This window comes from Halichoerus grypus, chromosome 8 (assembly GCF_964656455.1).
Source record: "Halichoerus grypus chromosome 8, mHalGry1.hap1.1, whole genome shotgun sequence".
Lineage (NCBI taxonomy): Eukaryota > Metazoa > Chordata > Mammalia > Carnivora > Phocidae > Halichoerus > Halichoerus grypus.
The window spans coordinates 45,177,242-45,202,583 of record NC_135719.1 but is presented as its reverse complement, the minus strand read 5'-3'; the positions used below and the strand labels follow the sequence as shown (position 1 = coordinate 45,202,583).

Below are 25,342 nucleotides of genomic sequence, written 5' to 3'. Positions count from 1 at the left end.
CACCAGTCCTTCTTGAACCTTCTTCCTTGGTGTCTGGGATACCCTCTGTCCTAGGTTCCCCTGATTTCTTTCCTCGGCTGTCTCTTTGTGGGGTCCTTTCTCTCCATTGACCTTCAAAGGCGAGCAGTCTCCATGGCTCTGTCCTGGAACTGCTGCTCTTCTCACCCTTTCTGGGTGACTCCCTGATCTTCCTGCCATTGTGGTCACTGCCTCTCCTGGCAGATGGCTCCCCAGTCTCTATCTCTAGTCCTGGGCCACCCCACCCTGAGCATCCCACTGACATATCCAGCTGCTGGGCCAGTGCATCTCTCCCTGGAATGCTCCACAGTGAACTTAAACTCAACACGACCCACGTGAAGTTCATTACAGCCCGCCCCACCCACTGCCCCATTTACCCAGCTGCTTGAGCCACCAACCAATTAACTAGATTTCAGTTTATCATCCTGCCTCGCCAATCTTACCTCCTTGGTATTTCTAAGGCTGGCCTTTCTTTAGTCCTCTTTCCAAGATCAGGCCTCATCTTCCCTTGCCTGGAGTATCCGAGCTGGCTGGGGACAGGTCCTCCCCTCTGGTCTTGCCCTACTCCGACTCATCTTCCCCAGCTGTCAGATGGGCTTAGCTCGCACACAGAGCTGTACTCACAGCCCTCCGGGGGGCTCCCCGGTAGTGACAGGATAAAGTCTGAGCTCTGAGGTTGGCATTTACACCTCCACAGCCCGGCCCTTGGCTCCCCTCCCGCCGGCCTCGCCACTGTGTGGCCCACACTTTCCTCGATTGAGTGTGCGCTGAGGGCCTACCCTGTGTCAGCAGTTAGGGGCCGGTGGTGATGGGGCTAAGAGCGGGGTGCCTGCCACTGGGGCAGGGGAGAGACGGTCACCAATCTGGGGTCACTCAGTCTGGTCTGTTTCATGATGGGAAAGCATGGGGGATAAGGAATGTTCCATACTGGGTGCTGGACATGCTTGGCCCCTTAGTCCTGACAGTGATCCTACACTCCTCTGTCTCTGCCGTCTGGTGAGCTCAGGCCTCCCCGATTTCTCCCCCGGGGCCCCTCCCATGTCCTCTTAATTGTTCTCCTCTCTTGATCTCCAGCCCACCCCACCCAGTGCCACCAAAACATCCTTTCTAAAACACATCTGAAGACGGCTGCAGGAAATGGCCAACGTCTTTGATCGAGCTCGAGGCTCTTCACAGTGAGGGTCTTTTCTTTGCCCCCGAGCTGCCCTTCCCTCCTGCTCTCGGCCACTGGCCATGCTCCACTGCCAGTCAGTTCCCAGCCGGGGGCGCGGGAGCGGTGCTCTAGCGGTGGGCACGGAGTGCCCAGTGAGAGATGGAGACAGGAGCTGCAGGCCATTCTTTAGCATGTTCTGCAGTGAAGGGGAGCAGGAAAACCAGGATGGGATCCAGGGAGAGGTGTGGTGATGAACGGAGCTTGTTGTTTATTATAGGGGATCCTAGAGCATGCGCATCCTGCCCAGGGTGACCCAGTGGACAGGGAGAAGATGGGGGTGCAGAAAGAGGAGACATCCAGGTCTTGGAGCAGGTGAGAGAGGTGGGATCCAGGCCCCACGTGGAACAGGGGGCCTTGGGCAGAGCGGTGGCCTCCGTTCACTCCCTGGGATGGAGGGAGCAGAGATGGGGTGCAGGTATGGGAGGGGTGCCGGTTCCCTGATGGGAGGATGAGGGAGTTCTCTCTGATTGCTACTATCTTCTGAGCAAAGCCTGAGGCCACTGAGGGGGGTGGCGGCGAGGGGTGTGTGGAGAGGAGAAAGGACAAGGCATCTGTTTGGGAGAATGGGGTCGTGCCGGCCCAGGCAGCTGCGCGGCAGAAGTGCTCCTTTGAGATTTGAGGCCACGAATTTAGAGGAAAGTCATTTTGCTTTTTCTGCAGCCGCGTCCTACTGAAGGGTGCAGGAATCACGTACGTGTGTGGTTGGATGGTGCCGAGCCTGGGCATGGCTTCTAAGTGTGAAGAAGGAAGGGAGGAAGATTGTGAAGGGTGGATATGAGGACCCAGACAGGTATTGATCCTGGGATAGCGGTGGTTGGTGGCCGGAGGGCTCGGTGGGGCAGAGGGAGTGTGATCCGGAAGGATAGCAAGTGGCAGGTGGTCCCAGGTGGGAGGCTTAAGGGGGATATTTTGTAGATGGTAAGGTTGGGGTGTGATGCTCATGGCCACCGGGTGGATTGGATGGCTGGAGTCAGCCAGGAGGAGGAACAGAGAAGCACCCCTGTTGGATCGATCCTCAAAATGGACGTGAAGTCGCCCAGTGGGGGTGTGACCCAGGGGGGCAGTGGGTGGCCCTGCCACAAGGATGGTGGTGAGAGGTAAAGTCACTTGGCATAGAATTCAGAGGAGCTGGGGCTTTCAGAGGGGAAAGGTGGATCTGAGGGCACCTGCCTCCCCTCCCAGTCCCAGGTGACGTGGGATGTGGAAGAGACAACAGCCTCCCCTGGGGAGGGGGCGGGGAAGTGGTGTCTGGGGTGACAGCCAGGTATCGGTTAGGGCAAGAAGTTCAGAAAAGACATTGGGGAAATGGGGTGTTAGGGATGATAGACCCCGAGTCCCCGGTGCTGAGGAGGGGTGGCTGGATGCCTCCATCTCTGTGCGGGGCTCAGATCCTGCTCTACGAAGGAATGTACCAGCCCCACGCCTCTCTTGCTTCTGGTTCCTCAGCAGCAAAGTGGCGTCATGGTCACTTGCTAGTGAATGATAAGGATGCTTTGGGACGAGGGTGTGGGCCCGGCCCCAGGCCTGGTCAGGCGGCCCTCCGGTCGCACCTCGCCTGCCACTGATGGGCGGGGGATGCCCAGCCAGGCGAACCCACGAGGTGGCCGTGGGAGGTTGTTGGCCCTGCCGGCCTGGGGAGGCCCCGCCCCCCGCTCTGTCCAAGTTGTGCTGGTAAGAGAGGCAATGCATTTCGAGGACGATTGAACACGGGCAGCACCGGGTCTTGGCAGGTGCTCGTGGCACAGGTGCGTGGGTCATTGTGAGGCGCGGGGAGGTGTGTGGGGATGCAGCGCTGTGCTGGCCTGGGGGCAGGAGCCGGGGGTGCTGGCCAGAGGTGGGGCAGGGCAGGTGGTTTCATCGGGCATTGGGAAGAATCCTCGAGGCACCAGCCTATGCGGGAGAGAATACTGGCATTCTTTGAACTAAATTAATTCAGACTCGGAGTCCCTAGGCTGTCAGAACAGGGAAATTCAACCTAGTGGCACTGGTTTCCATGGAGATGCCCATTGGCCTTGCCCTTGTAGTCCCTTCAGAGCCAGCTTTACTGGAAGCTTTGCCTAGCACTGTGATGCCCGGGGCCACCAAGAGTACCCTACACCACCTTTGCCTGTCCATTTTGCAGATGAGCAGGTGGAGACCCCCAGGGGCCTAAGGCTGTTTAGCCTGTGCAGAATGGCTCGCCTTCCCACGACTTCTTTCTTATCTGGGGCCAAATCACTAGAGGACAGATCACGAGCCCACTTACAGTCAGGAAGGGTGGTTGGTGCTGTGGGCAGGGGAAGACAGTCCTGACACTGAGGAGGGACAAAGGACTTTTTGGAGGAAGCAAGATCAGACCAGGACCTGGGAGGATGGGCTGGCCCTGGGGACAGTGAGAAGGGAAGGGTGGATGGGCTGGCCCTGGGGACAGGAGAAGGGAAGGGTGTTCCTGGGGGAGGGAGCAGCAAGGACAAAGACGTGGCAGTAGAATAAGCTAGCATGCTTCCAGATCACCGAAGCGTCTAGCCTGGCTGCTTGTGTTGTAGCTGGACTTAGGTGACCCCCTTCCTTAGATCCTAAGCTGGTTGATTGGAGGGAAAAGGGGTCCTCATCTGGCCCACTTGGGTGTGCAGTTGGGCTCACTTAATCTTCTCATCAGCCCCAAGGGGCAGATGGTATTGGCTCCATTGTGCAAATAAGGAAAATGAGGATCAGCCAGAGGCTTTTGAATTCAGTCTTGTGCCTCCCTCTGCTCACCTGGCTATGGACAAAGCGGGGAACCATGTCGGGCACCCCTAACTAAGCACCATGAAGAGGGGAGAGGGTGCCCTGTCATCCCAAGGGCAGCCCCCAGGAGACTGATGGTCATTTGTCCTGAGGGGCAGCGGGCAAGACTACAAAGGCAGAAGTCCGTTGGGACCCCAGCTCACTGCCCGGACCTCTTTGGATGGATCCATTTCCTTTCTGTCTTCCATTTGCCATCACTGGCAGGAACGGTCTGGCTGGCCCCTCTCCACGTCCCTTCACCCCCATAAGCCTGTGCTTTGTCTGTGGCCTCCAGTCTGTTTGAGGCTGACTACTTGGTTCACTTCTGCCCCTGTGACCCTCCCCAGCCATGGATTCATGCTTCTTCAGCATAAACATTTCAGGATCTGGGAAGTATCTCAACCAAGTGGCTCAGCCATTGGTGCCAGCCCCATCCTTTAGCCAACTTTTGGGTCTGAATTCCCCACCTGAAAGCAGACATTCACCCAACAGCACCTGTGATGGGCACACTAGGGCTCTGAGTAATGGGAGCTCATTGACCGAGGGCCTCCTCCGCGCAGACCCCACCAGCAACTGCATTCATCTGCTTGTATCCTTACACTCCCCCTGTCAGGATTGGAATTCTTTCTCCATTCAGCCCAGAGAGGTTAAGCGACTTGTCGAAGCTCTCACAGCTTGCAAGAGGTAGAGCCGGGATTAGAATCCAGAACCCTATGACTCCAGTGCCTGGGCTCATGCTGTGTGACCCATCACTGAGACACCCACGCCTGGTTGGGCCCCAGGATCCAGGGGCATCCCACACCTGCACCCCTGCCCCCCGGGGGGCACCGCCAACGGCATCTTCTCCTCCACCAGGCTAGGGGCTCTGTAGTCCTGAATCATAAACTACCGGGGACCACAGCCCGGCAAGGAGAGTCAGACCCACCGAGCGGTCTCTCCGTGGTGTTTGCGGGTGGGGGCCTCCCTCCCCGGCTTGGGCAGGCAGGCAGGCACCGTGGCTGTCTCCAGGCGGCAGTAGGATGAATACCTGATGGTGATTAGCTAAATCATAACATCGCTCATGCCATGCATAAGTGATGAACCAACTGGTGCCAGGCCGCACTGAGCGGCAGTGGGCACCCCCCTCCCCCCAGCCCGGAGAAGCCACCACAGTGCTGCCTCCCTGTGTTATCTGGCACATCAACTGCTGCGACAATGAATATAGATTGACCTTATTATAGCAGCCGGCTGCTGATGCCAGGCGCAGCCAGGCATACTTTGCACAAATTAAAGGTGTCAGCATGTAATTTACGGTTCATGGCAAAAAGGGGTGGGTGGGGGGAGGCACGGAGGCAGGTAGCAGGGAAGGTGGGCCGGCTTCGGGGCTTGCACCAGGAACCCACGCACTAATGACAGGAGGTGCCGCCGAGTGTCATTTCATTCCGGTTTGCACGTTTTTAGCTATTCCCTGCTCAAGGGGAGCAACCCCCTCTCCTAAGCGCCACCCCCCCCCCCACAAGCTCTGTGTGCGTGCGTGTGTGTTTTTCAGCTAAATTACTGGTTTTACCTGAAGAGCGTAAAGGAGGTGTGCTAATTTACGGCTCGGCAGATAAAGCTGCAGTGTGGGGCGCTGTCTGGGAAGCCTGTAATACAACATCATTTGACTAACACACCCGAGAGCAGCTTGACATCTCGAGTTGGGCCTGTGATTAAAGTGGTAGTCTTCCTCCCCCCCCTTCCCTGCTCCAACACGGGGAACAGATTAAACTCGAAGCAATAGATCTCGGTTTTCTTGCCATCCCACTGATATTCACAGTACACAGTTTGACACAAAGAGTAAGTTATACATCACAAACAACAGCCTCTGCTCTTTACCGTCCAGAATTAATTTTCCATTTGCTAAGCTTCCTGCTTCTCCAAGCCCATTTTCCTGCCGCAGAGCAGGGCTCCATTCTCAAAAAGGCAGGGGAGGAAAACCTCAGGTCAGGACTGGAAAGGGATGGCTAGCTTCGCCCCTGGGGTTTACAGATGAGAAGAACAGGGCCCGAAGCGGGGAGCTGACTTCCTGCAATGGTCCTGTGTGCTGGTGGCGGCGATGGGGCTGAAAGCCGGTCTTCCGAGGGCGGCGTCAGGCACCTCCCCCCCCCCCCCCCCGCCCTCCCCAGCCCCGCCGGAGCAGAGAAGGTGGGCGGGGGTGTGGAGGAGCTGGGAGACTGCCGGGCTGCCCGAGTAGCTGGTTATCCTCCGCTTGCCTCCTACCCACTCTACAACCTACAAAACTCTCTCTGCCCTTCTCTGCGCCCCAGGAGGGGACCACTAGGGGCTGCTGGGGCTTCTGGCTGCCGCCTGGGCTTGGCCAATGGAAGGTATCAGAATGAAAAGGGAAGGTGGGAGGAGAAAGATGGATCTCCCCCGCCCCACCGCCGTGATGCTATGGCCCTGGGAATGGCCACCTCCCTCTGTGACGGCGCTCTGGGGGGGTGGGGGGCGGCCCCTGTTCCATAGCCCCAGCTCCCACTGGGCTCTGACAATGCCGTCTGCCCCTGCTTCTTTAGGTTGGGGCTCCAGGGCCGCCTGGCATCGCAGAGCCTCGGGACCCCTTCGGATCCCCCTGCCCCCATCCGCCTCTGTCAGCAGCCCTTCCATTCCTGCCCCTCCCATTGAACCGTTTGTGGGGAATTCTGTTTCCTGGGAATTCCGTTTCCTGCAGGACAGCACCTGGCGTCGTTTGAAAGGTTCCAGAGAACTCTGAGCAACACCTAGTCTTTGTGGAGGACCCATGCTTGCCCGAATCCTCTGCCTCCAGGCACACACCGGGGGCAGGTGTTCAAATCTCCCATGGCCACCCAGGAAGAGTCAGGGGCCCTCCGGGAACCTTCCAGCATTAATCCAGCTGTCCTGTCGCGGCCTCTGATCGCCCCCTTCCACCAAGCTCTGCAATAAGTGCTTGCACAGTTCACCTCGGGGGAGTTCACAGGGGCCACGAGCTTGGGACTCGCTGGCTCCAGGGCTGAGCACTGTTCTCGATGCTGCGTGGGAGGTTCACCTCACTGAACCCACACAGGACACGCACGCAGACACAGGCACAAATGATGAAATGTCTTTTGGGAGCAATAAGATGAGCGTGGGTGAGGAGGCAGGGCCAGGAGTGATGAGCACACTGGAGGTGGCAGATGGGGTGGGTAAACCAGGGAGGGCCTTCGGGAGGAGGTAAATAAGTACCGAAGACAAACAGGAATCTGGATGGAAGCGTGTTGCTGGGAGCTTTCCAAGCACCTCTCTGTAGACAGGTTGTACCAGAACCACCGGGTTGGGCAGGGGTTAGGGAATACGGATCGAATATGGACTCCCAGCCTCACCTCTGACTTCCTGAATCAGAATCTCTAGGGCTATAGTCCGAGAGAGTCGGTTTTCTTTTGAGGCAAATCTGATATGCAGCCCGTCTTGGGAAGCACGCCCCCCTTTTTGCCTAGGGCAGTGCACAAAGGAGGTGTAGCCAGGCTCAGGGCCCCACGGCACCTGATTCCACAGCCAGAGCTTGAACCCAGGCTCCCAGCACAGTGCCCACCCCTCCACTCATCCAGGGGGCAGGGCGGGGGCGCAGCCCCCCAGACCCTGGTCTCACAGCACCCCCACCTCCCCTGGCCGCCCCGCAGCCCTCCTTCAAGATGGCAAGCGGGGGGTGGATGAAGGTGGTGGCAAAGCGAGAATACTCCTGGAATAACATGACATTTAGAAATATGAATCAGCTGGCACTTTCTGTTTTCTCCTCTGCACCAATTCCCCCCACCCCCACCCCCACCAGGCTCTCTCTCCAAGCTGCAGGAACAGCAGGAGGCCTGGACATCCAGGCAGGGAGTGGAGCCAGCGGGGGGCCACCCACTCGGAGGAGTCGATGGAGTCTGAGACGATGGTACAGACCCGGGCTCCGGGCCAAGCACTGCCCCTTCGTGCTGTGTGACTTTGGCCGAGGTGTGGCACCTCTCTGGGCCTCAGCGCTGGGACACTCAACCATCACTCCTGCCGTGTGAGGGATGACCCTGCGAGTCTCGCTCTATCCCCAACCCCCTCTTCTGCCCTGCTGTCCTGAAATGCCACAGCTAACGTTCCGTTCCTTTGGTCCCTGAATGACTGGAGCCCAGGATGGGGCAGAAGCGAGGGTGCTGGGAGAGGGAGGATGCTAGAGGTGGGGCAGACAGGCCGGGGCAGAGAGTGAAAGGCCAGTGGCTCAGAGAGGTGTCTCGGGTGCCAACCTCCCTGTCTTTCTGTCTGTCAGCTCAGGAGCAACGATGCGGAGGCAGAGGGCACCCCCCGCCCCATCCGCTCCTGGCTCCGTGTCAACATGTGGGATGGGAGCAGTGAGCCAACGGTACCCTTGTGGTCTCCGAGATGTGAAGGTGGGTGGGCCTTCCCCAAGCCTGGCCGGGACAGCCCCTCAGGCAAGGGAGCCCGGGCTTCTGCCTCACCCTCCCCAGCCCCTGCAGCAGCCCGCGGAGTGAGGCAGCTCTGTGTGTGTTTGCAGCCCCCCACCCCCAGGTCAGGCCTGACTCCCCACATGTCCCCGCGGGCTGACGCAGGGCTGCGTGCACGGCAGGTGCCCCAGGGACATCCACTGCACGGCGTCTACGTACCCCCCCGGGGCCCTCTCCGTCCTGCAAGGCGTAAGGCTTGTTCTCAAGAGGGGCGCCCTTGAGCCAGGCTCCTTCCCGGCCCTCAGTGACCACATCTATGAAATGGGGGTGGTGGTCAGGCTCACAGGCGGAGGAGCCCTTTCTGCTTTTGCCCTCCGTAGGCCCCTTGCTTCGGGAGGAGAGCGGGCCAGAGTGTGGCGTTAGAGCACAAGACGGCTGTGCCTCAGTTACCACCGTGTATTAGTCAGACAGGGCTGGCCTGCATTAGATGCTTGGTTAGTGTCTGTCGGGGGCGGGGGGAGTGGAAAGGGAGAAAGGGGGGGAGGGAGAGAGGTGCGGTCAGGCTGGGGTGTGCAGTCCTATCAGCTGGCTCCTGCCCAACCATCCTCCTGATGAAGGTCACCCTGGAAGAGATGATGGGAGGGACCCTGGAGGAAACTTCCTGCAAAGCAGAGCTCCATTCTAGAGACTAGGGAGTTCTGCTGCCATTCCCCACACCTTTACTCTGAGGAGCCTCCAGCCAGCAGCAAGGACTCGGAGCTGAGCACCCTGAGCCCTGAGCCTTGGCAGACCACCCCACCCCACAGCCCCGCTGAAGGTGTGTGAGCTGTAGACCCCTGTCTAGGAAGGATGGGGTTTAGCTGGCTCTGAGTGAGGGTGGGGATGTGGGTGGCTTGTTGAGAAAAATGCACCCCGGAAGTGGGAAACGTAAGAACGGGGAGACTTTCTATGCCTAGGAGCCCAGGGCCCATCTGTGGTTCCTCACCTGGCCTTGTTACCTGCCCCTAGCTCTTAACCATTGGTCAGAAATAGACGTTTGCTCCCCTGTGTGTGACCTGGCACGTGGTCAGAGCACCCTACCTTGCCTGGGGCTTGTCTCCACCAACATCCTGGCCGGCCGTGCCCCGGGCACAGGCAGGAAGTGCGCTGAGTCCCCTCTGTAGGTGACAGGGCTGCCCTGCCCTCGGCTAGCTGGGAGAGTTTATGTCTTGTGATTTTGTTTTCAAGGCAAATTTCTTCTTTGCTCTTGGTCCCTTTTTTGTTTGTTTCTCTTGAAGGCCCTCGGGGAACAGGAAATGGCCCAGAAGCATTTCCTTTCCCACCCTGGACCCGAATGCTGTTCCCCAGGGCTGCGGGGTCTTCGATGGCATACGTTGGGTGGGGAGGCCGTTGGGACGGGGTGGGCCCTAGCTTAGAACCAAAGCCTCAGGGGGCTCTAGACATGAGAAGAAACCTCGAAGAGCTACAAGCAAGCCATTTAACTCCTGAGGAAGCAGGAGTCCCAGGGAGGCCACTGGACTCACCTGGCGACTTAACATTCCCCATTTTGTAGAAGAGGAAACGAAGTCTGCCCAGGGTCATGCCACAGGGGGGCAGAGGTCTGCCTGGAATGCCAATCTCTGGGCTCTTGTTCTCTTCCAGGACACTCTGCTGGTACCTTCGTGTGCATGATTATTTATAAAGTAGTTGTGATTAGCCCCGCTCTACAGATGAAGAAGCTGAAGCTCAGAACAGTGACATACTGGGCAAATAATTACATCTTCATCTCTACTGAGATCAGATGCCACAGGTCCAGTGGGGGCCCAGGAGGTCGCCTCCTCCAGGAAGCCCGCCGGGAGTGTTGCATTCTCCAAAGTCTTCATGAACTTATTTCGAGGGACAAAAAAAGAAAAGAAGGAAGGAAACATTCATGAGACGCTCACTCATTGCCAAGTACTGCACGGGTACTCATGGGGTCCCTCTGCACCACCCTGTGTAGGCTCCTCGTACAGATGAGGATGTCAAGGTTCAGAAGGCTCGGGCCCAAACCCAGGCCTGGCTAACTCCCAAGTTCAATGAGCTTTTCTCACTTAGTCAACCCCACGGTTTGTTATTCTAGAATTGATTCCTGGGTGCTTGTCTCTGCAACTCAGCTCTAAGCCCACCGACTTCAGAGATTCTGCAGACCCGCGGCCTGGCCCCGGGGGCAGTCAGCAAAGACTCAAGGCCTTGAGAAGGCAGAGGGGTCACGGGCCCTGGTGCAAGCAGGCAGGGTTCAAATTGCTCATCTGTCACTTCTTAGCACCGTGACCTTGGGTTCTCAATTTTCCACTCAGAGCCTTAGCGTCTTCATCTCTAACATGGTGGGGGTAATAACCCCGAGTCTCTGGCTCACCGCGTGATGTGTCGGGGAGGAGATGAGCTGTGAGTTTCAAGCATGGCCCAGAGCGGGTGCACAATACAGAAGAGCTACTGCTCTCATCAGCTCCCAGCATGCACTGGGTGCCCCCCACTCCCGGCTGTGACCTGGCCCTCCCGTCCTGGAGGGAGCCTGCCTCCTCTGCTCCCCGTGCTCTAGCTCTGGGCACCCAGGGGCCTGTTTGTCTTTGTGTCACTAGCTGTGGGTGGCTAGTGTGACCCTGTCCTGCCTCCCAGCTGTTCACCCTGCGAGCCAGGCGGGGCTCCTTGGTGCCTCCAGACGCCCAGAGGGAGGCAGGGAACTCAGCGAAGGTGCTGGCCTCCCCCTGGCCTGCCGGGAGCTGCGGAGGAGCCCTGGAGATGGTCTCCTGGCTTCACAGCCAGGGGTGCGGTGGGCGGTTGCCAAGGGGACCAGAGCACCGCCCTGCAGATTTGCTGTAGACTGAGGCCGGTGGCGTCTCAATCCCCAGGATGGTGGCAGCCAAACCCCCAGGCAGGGTGGAAGAGGGGGTGGGGGGAGGGAGACGAAGCCACTCAAGTCAGCCATCAGGAGGTGTGATGGGCACGGCCTGTCTGCACAATCTGGGCTTCTGGCTAGTTCCCCCATCCTTGGTCTCAGGTGGCAGTGGCCCCCTTGGGTGCTCAAACCAAGCTGACCTCTCAAAGGGAAGTTTGGGCCCATCTGAGGCAGGAGTGCTGGGAGCTGTGGGTTTTCTTCTTTGCACTCAATCGTTATGTGGAGAGAGGTGCGGAGGGGTCAGAGATTCTTTCCTAAACTGCTGCTTCCATATCCCTCTATATACACCGCCGTGTGAGGCTCTGAGCCTGATCTTGATGAAGGACGTTCTTTTTTATCTGCGGGCGTCCATTCCCCGGGGCGGGGGGAGGGGGGTGGTCCTATTTTATGATCTCCAGGGGGAATTGTCCTCATTTGGTTGTTTCTTGCTCCTTTCTGTCTCCCCCACTACCTTGGAAACCTCCCCACAGAGACTGTGGGTTTTTCATCAGTGCTGGGACCCCAGTGTCTAGCCCCAGAGGGGCTCAGTATGTCTCCTCTACAGGAATGGCAGGCCCCGTCATCTGGCCAGGCTAGATAAGTGATGGCAGGAGCAGAGGAATATGAGGGTCATTTAGAAAGTTCTTCTGACCGTCCAGGGGTGTTCATGACACTCAGCTCGTTAGATCCCCTGCATAAGCCGCAGCAGGACCAGGCCCACTCCCTGCACAGATGAAGGTTCCTGAGACCCGGAGAGAGGAAGCCTCACAGGCCAGATGACACCACCGGCTGGAGGGACAGCAGCAGGAGTGTGTCCCCCTGGCTTGAATTTGGATCAGGCTCCTGCAACAGTGCACGAAGAGGTCACATTTCCACCTGGGAATGGAGCCTCAGGCTCCTGAATCAAGACCATAAGTCCTAATGGGGCAGTAATAAGTAATAGTAATATCTCGCTATAACAAAGGCCAACAGATGAGGAGCTGAGGCCCAGGGTGGTGCCCCGGCTGGCTGGAGGTCACACTGCAAATTAGAAGTGGTCTTTGGGGGGCACCTGGGTGGTTCAGTAGGTTAAGCATCTGCCTTTGGCTCAGGTCATGATCTCAGGAACCTGGGATCGAGCCCTGCATCGGGCTCCCTGCTCAGCGAGGAGTTTGCTTCTCCCTCTCCTTTTGTGTGCTCTCTCTCTCTCTCTCTCTCTCAAATAAATAAATCTTAAAAAAACAAACAAACAAAAACAAGTGGTCTTTGATTTCCTATCCATCAGTTTCTTGGCTTGCCAGGTAGGGTGGGCAGGCCGGAGAAGTTAAGCTTGCCGGGTCTCAGATGAGGATCTCAGAAAGGGTCGTGAGGAGAGAGGGCCAGCCTGGCTGCCTAGAGTTTGTTCTTGGAGCCCCTGGGCAGGGGTCAGTGCAGGGAGGAGCCAAGAACAGTGGCTCTAAACATTTCAACTTTGGCCTCACTATCCAGGAAAAAAAATCAGCTACCAATATATGCATATGTATTTTTTTATTCATTATGCAGGTTCAAATGTAATACTATGTTATGTATACAATGAAAATGCACAAGTACAGACGTTTTTATTTCCCATGGACCAACTGCAGGGGTCAGTGCAGGGAGGAGCCAAGAACAGTGGCTCTAAACATTTCAACTTTGGCCTCACTATCCAGGAAAAAAAATCAGCTACCAATATATGCATATGTATCTTTTTATTCATTATGCAGGTTCAAATGTAATACTATGTTATGTATACAATGAAAATGCACAAGTACAGACGTTTTTATTTCCCATGGACCAACTGCCGTGCCCAGCCCTGGGGGTTACGCACCCCCTTTTGGGGAACAGAGACTAAGAACATCGGCTTTGGAGCCCAACAGACCTCTGGGTGAATCCAGGCTTTTCTGGTCATTATCGATGTGGTTTTAGGCCAGCCTCTGGACCTAAAATGTTTCTTCCTCTGTAAAATGGGATAATAAATCCTACTTTGCTGTGTGGCTTAAAGGAGATAATGGGTCCAGGGCCCGGCAGGTGGTAGGAGCTCACCTACGGTAACTACGGTGATGATTATCATGACAAGCCTTGCCCTCTCTTGCTGAAATTAACGAAATTCAACTCTACATACCACGGGCCCACAGGCTGGTTTTCTGTGCTGTCCATGATCACAGGGATGGCAAGTCATGACCCAGCATCAGCTGGGAGTACGTGCCCCTTCGCCGAATCCCATGGCCACAGAGTCCATATGGACAGACAGACTTGGGACCTAGCTCAAGTAAAGCCTGTTCAGCATCCCTGCTGGATGGGGCTGAGCCATGGGTCAGGTGTCAGCCTGCACTGTGTTCCTTTTAAAATAATGGAAGTGTCAGTTTGAGTTCACGGGCTGGTCACGGTTTCGATCCCTCCCGAACTTCATAAGGCAAGTCCATGAATTATACAGTGCCGGAGCAGACGGCGCGAAGTACGGATGCATCACAAGCCGGGCTTAATAAGGACACTCCAGCTATTCTTGGAAGGCATTTGCAAGTCAAAAATATGGTGCATGGAGATCTGATGTCGACTTCAGATTCTGAAGATTTCAGCTGGGTCAGCAGTATTTTATGTTAAATCCCATGAACAAAAAATAAAGACACAACGAGGGGGCACCGTACTTTGTTTTGTTTTTAATTTTAATTTTTTGATGATAGCACATACGGTCCGATGGGCCTGCCTTCTCCTACCCACCTCATCGGCCTACCCTCCAAGTCATGTCAACAGACATCTGTATACTTCCACGGACTCATGGTACAGATGGAACATTCCCTTGTTGAGGAATTAAAAAGTATTCCTACCAGGGCGCCTGGGTGGCTCAGTTGGTTAAGCGTCTGCCCTCGGCTCAGGTCACGATCTCAGGATCCCGGGATTGAGTCCCGCATCGGGCTCCTTGCTCAGCAGGGAGCCTGCTTCTCCCTCTCCCTCTGCCGCTCCCCCTGCTTGTGCTCTCTCTCTCTCTGCCAAATAAATAAATAAAAAATCTTAAAAAAAAAAAACTTGCTACTATAAAAAGAAAGAAAAAAAGTAAATATTCCTACCATTGGAGTTTTGTGCTAAATAGTGAGAAGATTAAAGTTTTTCTATTTTTTTTCATATTTTTCACCAAGATTTTATAAGACTGATACTAGCTATTCTCCATAATATGCGTGTACCAGTTGTTAGAAACTCAGTTGAGAAGGAGAAAAGAGAAGAGAAACGAGGATTTTACATTTACCAAAAAATGGGGACTAATATCTGTTTAAAAAAAAAACAAAAACGAAATTGCACTGGGGGAGAAGAACCAGAGTGAAAGTGGGAAGGCAGGTCTCTATCTAGGAGGGCAGCTTTCATAAAAAGACAGATGCTGAGTCCCGGCAAATGCAGGGCTCCTGCCCGGACTTCCCTGATAGGTTCACATGTGGGTTTGTTTACAAACACAGTATTTATGGGGAAAGGCAAGCAGGCATCAGTCAGGAGATGAGAGAGGATCAGAAGCAGGAACATTTGGGGCGCCTGGGTGGCTCAGTTGGTTAAGCAACTGCCTTCGGCTCAGGTCATGATCCTGGAGTCCCGGGATCGAGTCCCGCATCGGGCTCCCTGCTCAGCTGCGGGTCTGCTTCTCCCTCTGACCCTCCTCCCTCTCATGCTCTCTGTCTCTCATTCTCTATCAAATAAATAAATAAAATCTTTAAAAAAAAAAAAAAAAAAAAAAAGAAGCAGGAACATTCAAAATGCCTCTGTGGGCCTCCTTTTCTGGCCGTTGATGACAACAAAGGAGCGTGGCTTTTCGAACTCCCTTCCTTGGAAACTGGAAAGTCAGCAGCATCTTCATGTATACAAGGGCCTGGTGTTTCTGGGAACCATCAAGTGTAAACCCACTGGGGCAGTCAGGAGGGTATTTATGGCAGCAGGAAAGTGCAGGAACATTCTGTGAGTCAGAAACCTCGGAGGCTGGCAAAAGTCCCAGTGCTCAGAAGGTGTGCAGATCAGCACTTCTCAAACTGAAATATGCAGAAGAATCCCCTGGGGATCTTGTCAAACTAAAGATTCTGATCCTGGGAAGGACCTGAGATGTTGCATTTCTAAAAGGGGCCAGGTGATGCTAACGCTGCTGGTCCATAGACCACACTTTGGGTCAAGAGGATGGAGACCGGGTTCATTCTTCCAAGGAGTACGTTCAGATATGCGTGTGTCAGCCCTGGGATCTGGCACTGTCATGGGGACATAGAAGGGCCAACACCTGGCTTGTGGCTTCATGTCTACTTCCAGACCAGTACCCTAGATGGCTGGCCCACGTAGGATGCAGGGCCCGGGATGCTGGACAAGTCATTGGCAAAGGACAGAGCGCCGGGCCATGCAGGAGAAGAACTGGGTTCTCCTGGGACCAGCTGGCTCTACCACTCTGCTGTGTGACACTGGGCAGCCTGCCATAGCTTCCTTTTCCTCATCTGCGTGGGGCGAGGGGGCATCCCTACAGCATTCCATAAAATTGAGTAGGGTTGAGATTCCGGGGCTGGATGATGCCCCAGGCAATAGCCGCTGTGGAAAGAACCACATAACTATGGGTTCGAATCATGGTTCTAGTAAAAGTAGTGTGTCCTTGGGCAATTTTGCTCATTTCCGTGAGCCTCGGTGATTAGGACACTGGCTAGGTGACCAATGAGCATGAGCCCAGGCAATCAGGAGAGAGAGATGTGGGCACTGCCCCACTGCCCTTTCTCTTTCCTCTTGTGGCCACAGAGCTGGCTTCCCGAAGATCAGACATGACAGCTTCAGCCCTGACTGAAACAGGCCTCCTGTCCTGGTCTCCCAACCAAAGCCTTCCTGTGTGAGGTCCTGGCGGGTTGGTGTCAGAGTCCGCATTCACCCAGGATAAGTCTGTCCTCATCTGGCTTGTCTTCAAGGGGAAGTCGGCCTGTGGATGAATACAACATCTCATCTGGGCCAATCTGACAGATCTACTTCTCCATTGTATGTCTCAGTGTTCCAAGGGAAAATGGAGTAAAGCACCTGCTCCCCTTAGGGATAACGTGGACCCAAGGAGGACACGGAGAACGCGGGCTTACTAAGCAACCATAATATTTGCCTCCCCTGAGACTTTTTTTCAAATACCTTCTTTCATGGAAACTCGTTCATCTCTCTAGGGCCCATTTGTCCATCTAATAACAGCCCCAGTTTTATTTAGGGTTCTACCCTCCCTCACTTTGGTCCACAGGTCTGGTTGAGACTCAGCCACAGCTCTTGGAGTGGATGTACAAAGCAAGTCTCACCCAACCGGATGGACAAAACAAGCCTCCTCTGGCCACGGGGATTGGTTCAGTGGGCTTGGCCACGTGACACCAGCTGGGCCAATCAGAAGGAGCCTCTGGCTATTTGCTGGACATGTGGTTCTCCATCCACACTGTCATCCATTGCTGCATCCTTGCCCTGGTAAGGCACACTTGTCACCATCTGTTTCCCCTGGTGTCTACTAAGATTTGCTATCCAGTCTGGTCTTTGGACAGTTCTTCCCTTCTTTGTTGACGTGGGCTGGGACACAACTGTGTCCTTATCTGATCCCACAGGACATCCTCTCCTATTGTTGAGGGTCCCCTGGGAGTCTCTGCCGCTCAGGTAGCCCCGCTGTTCTCTACAGGCGTGGAGACGCCCATCTGTTCTCTGCACCAGTCTGGGTCCACACGTCTGGGATCCTCCACTGGACAGTTGTCCTCCTCCAAAGTTTGCTCTCATCCAAAGCCTCCTCCTTTTTTATTCCTCGAACTTGTCAGAGAGTCTCGTTCTGTTATTTCCTCTCCCACTGAGATTTGAACGTCAAGAAGATTCAGGAATGTGGCTCCGTCTCCCAGCCTCGCACCTCGGCAGAGCCCTGTCCTGCTCTCCTTTCTGCTCCCGCCCATCCCCACCCACCTTCCATATCCATAGGTAGCCTCTGACCTTACGGCAGTCTGGCTTCCGTCTTTCCTTTTTCCAATCCACCTTGTATGCCCCATTTCCTTCAGAGCTTTGCTTCTGATGCTAAAAATTAGGCATTTAGAACTTAAAAGCAGTTCCTGCTAATCAAAAGCCTTAGCTTTCAAGAATTTGTCTCTGCTCTGAGTACCAAAAACCTGTTTTGAAATGAAAAGAGTTGACTGTTTCTCTTCACACCTCGCATTCCTGATATAACAATCCTAATAACAAGCCTAAAGGCAAAGGCACCTTTAAAAAAATGTCCAGAGGTGTGGGAAGTACGATCATCCTGCTGTGGCATCAGGGATATTCTCAGCTCCCCGAGGCCTTCCAAAGTTCTTGCAGGGGGTCAGGAAGAACCAGTTTTGGAGTCAGGGCCCCAGTTCTGCCACTTAATAGTTGCACAGGGTAGAAAAATCACTTCAGTTTTGTAAGTCTTATTTTCCACCTCTATAAAATTGCTATTTGTTACTGCATCGCATTCTTGCCTCTCCTGTCTAATATACTGGATTGGGGCCGATTTGGAAAGTAACCTTGTGTAATGGGGATTCCCTGGGCTTCGACTTGTCTTCTTCTTCTTCTTCTTCTTCTTCTTTTTTTTTTTTTTACTGGTTTGCATGGGGATCTCTGGGATGTCGTGGCTGGAGAGAGAAAAACATACATGGTATTGGACACTGGATTTGTCCATCTGGGTTCTCAGAGCTCAAGGAGTCAGGAGTCATGATGGGAAGGACCGCAGGAAATAAATTAAGGATCTCCAAGACCACTTGTCATTGCTGGGTAAGGTAAATGCCAACTTTACAGAAAGATATAAGATGCTTATATTTATTTAATCACTGCAAATGTCACTATTATCACAGATGACATTGATTTTTAGGAGAAAAGGAAGGAAATATGTTACATTTCTGTTTTGTGCATATGCTGATTGAATGAAAAGTTTATACCAGATGCCAACTTAAAATAAGGGCATATAAATATTTAATTGTTTGTATGTATATATACATTTCTGGATACACAGTATGTGTCACACGGAGCACTGGTTCTCAACTAGGGGCCAGTTTTGCTTCCCAGGGGACATTTGGCAATATCTGGGAACATTTTTGGCTGTCCCGGCTGGGGGATGGAGAATGCTACTATCATCAAGTGGATAGAGGCCGGGGATGCTGCTAAATATCCAGTGATACACGGGACAGCTCAGTTATCTGGCCCAAATGTCGATAGTGTTGTGGTCGAGAGCTCCCGACAGAGACGTATGTCTGAAGGCAGGAGTCCGGGGCAGTGTGTGTGAAGGACGTGGAGCTCTACACCTTTCTTCAGTATATCACTGACACATCCGCTTGCTTGATTTAACAGCCCCTTCCTGACCGACTTATCTAGAAAAAACACAAGTCACAGGCCAGGGAGAGGCCGGACCTCATGGCCCTTCTGAGCCACAGCCTCTGCGTTCCTGAGGATGCCCACGGGGCCAGGCGCAGCTGTCAGCTTCTCCCGTGATTTACACCTAACGTGGGTGTGGCCCGCCTGGGCTGGGACTGCGCCTGTGGAAAGGTAAAGGGGAAGGGACGAAGGGGAGCTGGGGAGGAGAGGCCAAGTCATTTCAGAGTTTTATGAAGATCTGAGTATTATTAGCACATCATTTAAATCGTTGCCCCCAAAAGAACTGCTCAGGTATGGTTTGTCTACAGACGAAGACATCGAGATACATGGCTTTGTGGCTATACGTAAAATATTTACCTACATATATAAAATTGTACACACATGCAATGAGGCAAAACATTTACTACCCTAACAGCTGCCACCAAAATTCCCTGGGGAATAGGCACTGTCTTTGAGAAATGTCCTTGATGAGCCACTGGACTGGAGAGAGACCCTGAAGGCAAAGTTGTCAGCTGGACCCCCAAATAACAAAAAATGGAAAAATTTTAACTTTTGCTTCTGAAGGGGCTGGGTAGGAAAACAAAATAGAAGACAAAAAAAGAGAAAAAGAGAGAGACAGAGTTGTCGATAAGACAGCGAGATGCTGGGTACTTTTGGGGGTGGCAGAACCCGTGGAAATATACGGTGTGGGGGGGAGGAGTCAGGGGGGCTCCTAAGGAGTCGGAGTGTGGCTCTGTATTACTTTTCCACTTTTCTAAATGAAAAGAAAAAGAAGATGAGCATGGCTCTGGGATGCTTGTCATGCCGTGTGCTCAGAACCATAGAACCGTATTAGGACATCTCTCCCAGCCGCTGCTTTGGGGGGCCCGCGTGTGCAGCCCGGGGAGATGGGGGCTTCCCAGAGGCAGCATCTCGAGCAGCAGGAAGCAGAGGGGCAGCGGCAGGGAGGCCTGCAGGCAGAGGCAGGCCCAGCCCCCCAGGAACCAGGGGAAGTCTAGGGGAAACCCTGCACCCCCATAATGCAAGGATCCATGATTTCAGCCACACTGATCTAGATTTTAAGGTTGGCTGGGGAGCTCCACTGACAGCCGGGACACCACACATATTCCACCAGATGATGAGGCCAGGTGCCAACTTATTTCCAAATCCTGGTGCCGGAGATACTGGAAGAGCACTTAGGTAAAACAAAGGAGAGAATCTGAGGCAGACACAAATTCACTAGGAGATTCTAGATGCAGGTGCAGTAATAGGACTACCGGGAATTCAAGGAAGGCCGATTCCTGAGATCAATCACATGTTTGCACTTTCAGGCCCGAGACATTCCAGAGTCTGGGATGGGGGCCGAAGGAGGTGTGACTCAGTCACGCACTGCCCTGGGCTGTCTACTCCTCCATGCAGGGGGTTGTCGGTGAGTCCCCGTGGCCTCCCAGGGCAGTGTGAGCAGCTGGTGGGGACAGGGCACTGTCGGTGGTCCCTGCCCGGGTCAGCCCATGCTGAGCACCTCAGATCATCAGGGCAAGCTCCCCTAGCTTCTCTTCTCTCACCTCCGCAGGGCCTTTTAACTGGGGACTCAAGTTGGGCATTGTCGTCTGGCCCTCAGCGTCTACTGTCCCCTTCTTCTAGGGCATCTTCCTCAGCCCCAAAGGTTAGAAGGATAAACAAAGCAAAACAAAACAACCCACATTTCCCAGACTCCCTTGCAGCTAGAGTTCTGAGAGTGAGTTTGGTGCTGCCAATCGGAGGTCACCAAGCTGAGCTGTGAAAGCAGAAGTGAGGCCAGCTTCCTGTCACGTTTAGCCCATGACTGTGGGTTAGCAAGGTTGGGACATGTGGGCTCACCGGCTGCCGCATCTCAGTGTCTATGCGGCTGCCTCGTTGGAGCCAAGACAATCAGTAGCCGTGGCTTTGCGGCCCCGGCTTCTGATCCCCGGACTGAGCGCACAGAGTCCCTGATTCTGGGCCGGAGGCAGCAGCTCCCTGTGGTCAGCTCCGTGGTGTCCGCCGACGCTGCTGGAGGCCGGGGGCAGGAACCCGCTGCCCCTCCAGGCCCTCCCGGGGCCTTGCCTTGTTTTTAATCTGGTGTTCTATCCCTTTCTGTTTCAAATAGCTGCGCTGGTTTCTGTTTCCTGCTGGCTGACACAGAACGTTACAAAGACACCACTGGACCGAGGTGTGACTTCAGAAAGCCACAAAGGAGGGAGAGTGGCTCCAGTCAGCACTTCTTCCTCAGCTTCTCACAGACGAGGGGACCGTCCCTTCCACTCTGGGCCCCAGGCTGGCGAACTCGGAGGGGGCGTTCTCTCCCAGGTAGTGCAGGTGCAGGCCGGCCCTCAACAGAGAGCCCCCCCCTTAAGTTTGACACCCTAGTGCCTCTGGGGCCTCGTGCTCGTCCTGGGCCCACCCCAGGTCTAACCTGGGGGCCTGGCTGACCTCAGTGCCGAGCTCGGAGACTTCTCAGGCTGCACACGTGCTGGGGCTTGAAGAACAGCGTGGAAGGACCTCCTCGGAGGGCTCTCCGGTCTGCCCCGCACTGTGCACTGTGCCTGTGGGGCTACGGCTCCCCAAGGCTCGCCGCGCTCCCCCTGCCGTGCCATCCTTGTCCTGGCCCGCTGGGTGATGGAGGACCTTTGGCCCCAAACTTAAAATGGGTTTCATTAGCCACTTCCATGGAGCCTCATCAGACGCCTCGGCGGAATGGCAGCTTGGGGCGTTACTCCGCAAGCACTTCATGCCCAGTGCCCAGTCGTCAGGTTGGATGAACAGAAGCATGGTGTGCGAAACAGTGGAGGGGAGAGTTCTGTGCTACTCCAGCTGGTCAGATACGCCGGGAGAGCTGCACTTCCACAGGGCCACCAAGGGGCCCGGGCCACTGCACGGGGAGTGGGTGGCAAAGCGCTGAGCAATACACCTGTGTCCGAAAGATGCTCAACCTGATCAGAAAACAGGGACATGTAAACTAGAGCAGCAGGGCCTGAAGGTGCTTTTTGCACCTGTCAGATGGCCAGTCCCAGTATCTGGGACCAGAGCTGGGTATTCTCTCTCCTCTCAGCACCGGCCAAGCTGTTAGCTACAGGAGAGTGGGAGGGCAACGCCAAGGGCAGAGCCAGTGTGTTTTGGAGGGAAATGAAAGTGGGTTCTTCTCTCTCAGATTCATAATGGCTGCGGAGCTAGCGAGAGGCAGACGATGGAGTGGGTCCCCAGCATCACGTTCCTAGCTCCGCTTCTGCCTCTAAGGCTCACAGTGGAGGAGGGAGTGGGTGCCGAGGCTGGCCTTGCAGGTGCGGGTTCAGGACCGACTTAGCCCAGAGATATTGGCCTGAGAACCTGTTCACACAGACACATTGTTCCCTCGGCCCCAGCTCAGAGGACATCCCACGCTGGGTGTCCGTGCAACCCTGGGAACTCCTGGAAATGCATCTGGAGTGGAGACAGGACGCCAGCCGCAAACAGCCCGCAGCCTCGGAGCACGCACGGCTCTTGCCTGTTATTACTGGCTGGAAGTGAGTGCTGGTGGGGGCTTTATCTCTGTTCTGACAGCCCGATGATGTACGTGCTGGCTCAGGTCCTCGATCCTCGAGCCCCGGTTCCCAAACTCCAAATCCTCCTGACAGCCAAAGATTTTTATAACTCACCTGGTGGCAAGTCCCAGGCTAAAGTGATGTGAGGTTAATTTATGGTCTTAATTACTTACTGTATTATTTCATTATTTACTGTAAATGTTCATATGTTTCCCTACAGAAATATTAGTGTGTTGGATTACGAGGTGTTCCTCAGAACGCGCTGGTGTTACATAATATACTCGTACGCACCGTATACATTTTCTGAAACCCTACATTCCTGAATGTTGAGCTATCTGGCCCTGAGGTCAACTATAGTGGGCTCATATTATTTCCATTTTACGTACAAGGAAAACTCAGGTTCTGGGAAGAATCAGTCATCCTGCCTGATACCACAAAGCTCCTGAGTGACGGGCAGACGTGAACCCAGGGTCTTCTGATAGTCCATCCTGCACTCTCAGCCACCAGGAACAGGGCCTGTGCTTCTTAAATGCATGTGAATTCAGAGGTTAGAACAGCTATGTTTTCTGTGACTGCCTTTTAAAACCCTCTGTTCCGAGAACAAGGGCATAACACCAAGACCGTCCAACCACAAGTCCCTGATTGGATCTGGCATGCGAAGATCTTTGTAGAGCCCTCTTAGTTATTTTTACAATAAACTTCAAAAAGCTTTCTGTACTTTGGATATTTATTGTTTCTGGACATAGTGGCAAGCAGAGATTTATCCACAGAAAGCCTCGAGTTTAATGAAGGCTTTTGTACTGCAAATGTGTTCATGTGACTAAAATAGAATAAACTCGTGGGTGTTTCTCCTCGTTGTCCCCCTCCGTGTCATCCCTCCCTCACTCCGAACCCTTGCTTGTCCCGTGCTCCTGCCAGCACCTTCCCTCTGATCCATTCATGTTCAGTAATTAATTCATTCAACAAACATTTATTGAGTCCCAGCGGCTGCCGACAGTGCGGTAGAAGAGGTTTTATGGTTTATTAGAAGCACGCTGGGCTGCCAGACAAAAGATTGAGGTCCTGGTGCTGCAAGAGTTTGAGCAAGGCGTTTCCCTGCTCTGGACCTTAGTTTAACCATGGATGAAGTCAGGGAATAGATGAGAGGATGCAAAAACCAACCACCCAACCCACCTGAACCATCAATCATGAGGTAGAGAAACCTCACACAAGTAGGATTAAACAATAAAGGACTGTGGTCCTTGGGATAGTCTGACCAGGGCTCTTAATTCAGCCCTCCTCTGGGTAGCCTTTTTAATCTTCAGGGTGGCTAGCCTCATGATCACAAAAGGGCTGCCAGCAGTAACTGGAGCCACATGTTTCACAACCAGGGAGAGGGAGGCTATGTAAGCACAGCTACCAAACGGATTGCTTAGATCCAGTTTTGTTCTGATCAAGCCACGCTGGCTCTAGTGGGTCAGAGCCTGATCTAGAGGTTATTAAATATTTTGAGCATGACCCCTGGAAAGAGTGCCCCTTCTCATCGTCGTTAAGCAAAAGTCCAGGATTTCCAGCTGATAGGCTTAAGTCTGTTACCAGAACCAATCCCCATGGCAGGGGCCTCGGCTGGTTTGGAGCAATCAGGCCCACCCCTGGAGCTGGGCTTGAGGTCAGTTCTGCTCATACGGCATGGTTCCTATTTGAGGGGTGGGAGGGATGAGGGTTTTGGGTTGCACACAGGGCTGCAACTAGAGTGTCCTCTATCAGCTCTGAGGTCCCCCCTTCCTACTCAAATTTTCTTTGCTTCAGGTTTTCCACCCCGTGCACATGACATTGCAAAGGATCCCTCTCACCTGCCTGTCTCCTCGCCACCCTCTTAGCTTAGCGCGGTCACACAGTCTGGGGGCTGCTACCACTGTTGGGGATTCTGCCATCAACTTCTGATCTTCTGAGAATGTTCCCCTGACTCTGAGACGAGAAGAGAAAGCCCAGATATGCGGCGGTGCTGGTTAGTGGTGTCAGCCTGGGCTGAGCAGGGAGAGAGTCGTGAAGGGTAAAAACATCTGGCTATCTGCAGGGCCTCCCCTCTGCCTGGCACTCAGACGGCACTGAACACATGAGTGGTAATCAGCTTTTCAAGTAGAACAGTAAGAAGTGGCTTGTTTTCAAAAAACTCAGAAGGTGATGTGGAAAGTACTCTTCCCCGCCTCACACCTCTAATTCCTAGAGTGAACGACGTGCAGCCGTCCTCCTTCTGTGTATTCTCCTGGTTACGTGCTATACATGTTCCAGAGCTATCAACAGCATTTACGTACGTGTGTGTGTGTATAAAATGATATCCTTCATAATATATAGACTACACAGGGATTATAGTAGAAATAAATGTTTGTTGAATAAAAAAACGAATACCTAAAACCAAACGGGGCGTCTGATGGTGAGCAGCTCAAAGGGGGTGGAGGTTATCATCCCCTACGCCATCCACGGTGGCCAGCCAGGAAACAGAGCCCGTGGAAGTTGCTGCACCTGGGATCCTACCATAGAGGATCCACGGAACAAGGCTTGAGGGACTGGAAAGGCAGAGTGCTCGTTGAGGACCCACGAAGATGGTAACTGCAAAAAGGCAGCTGGTGCCCTGAGTGGGGGGAACAAAGGAGGAGATAGGGGTTGTTAGAACCAGAGCGTGGCGGAGAAGCTGAAGACTCGGAGGAGGGGGCGCTGGTGCCGTCTCTGAGGGGCACACGCTGGGGCTGGTTCTCAGGCAATGACAGAAAGGAGGTAGGCAGGAACGACCTGGGACTGCAGGGGCAATACTACCTGGAAGAGGAAGCCCATGGGATAGACCAAGCTCCCCCCCCGCTCCATGACAATGACAGTGGCAGCGGGTCCGGCAGGAAGCGGGCAGCGAAGGGGAAGTGTGGTTTGCAGAGCTCCTGCCCCAGCATCACCAAGTAGGAAGAGCAGGGTGGACTTGGAGCTGAGAGACAAGTGTGTAATAACTGGGACGCCTTGCTTCCATTCACTTGCGGCCTCTGTGCAAATGAGAGCAAAGCACCTGCTGTGGGCAGAACTGGCCCTGTGCCAGGGCGCATGGCTTGGGGAGCAGAATTAGAAGGCGGTGCCTCCAGGAAGAAGCAAACCGTACCGGGGTGTCTGGCTGGGCAGAAAACCGCGGGCTGGACTGCGGCCCCTCACTGCCTTCTCGACGGGGTGCACTTACTCGCACAGGGTACGACCTATACCGCCGTGTCTAGTGGTC

At 54.3% G+C, this 25,342-nt stretch overlaps 3 long non-coding RNA genes across 4 annotated transcripts in view; 2 read left to right on the top strand and 1 right to left on the bottom strand.

The window, feature by feature from the left end:
* The window catches only part of LOC144382879 (uncharacterized), a 1,041,026-nt gene that overhangs the window by 315,538 nt on the left and 700,146 nt on the right, over positions 1-25,342 (bottom strand). The window lies entirely within an intron of this gene.
* LOC144382878 (uncharacterized) lies at positions 1,482-22,820 on the top strand. The gene is made up of 2 exons (XR_013450420.1): positions 1,482-1,543; positions 20,697-22,820. It is a non-coding gene; the product is annotated as an uncharacterized LOC144382878 (long non-coding RNA).
* LOC144382877 (uncharacterized) lies at positions 2,920-12,606 on the top strand. Of its 2 annotated transcripts, none has more exons than XR_013450419.1 (4): positions 2,920-2,976; positions 7,761-7,868; positions 8,232-8,352; positions 10,009-12,606. It is a non-coding gene; the product is annotated as an uncharacterized LOC144382877 (long non-coding RNA). The 2 variants fall into 2 exon arrangements; XR_013450418.1 differs by having other exon boundaries at positions 7,761-7,982.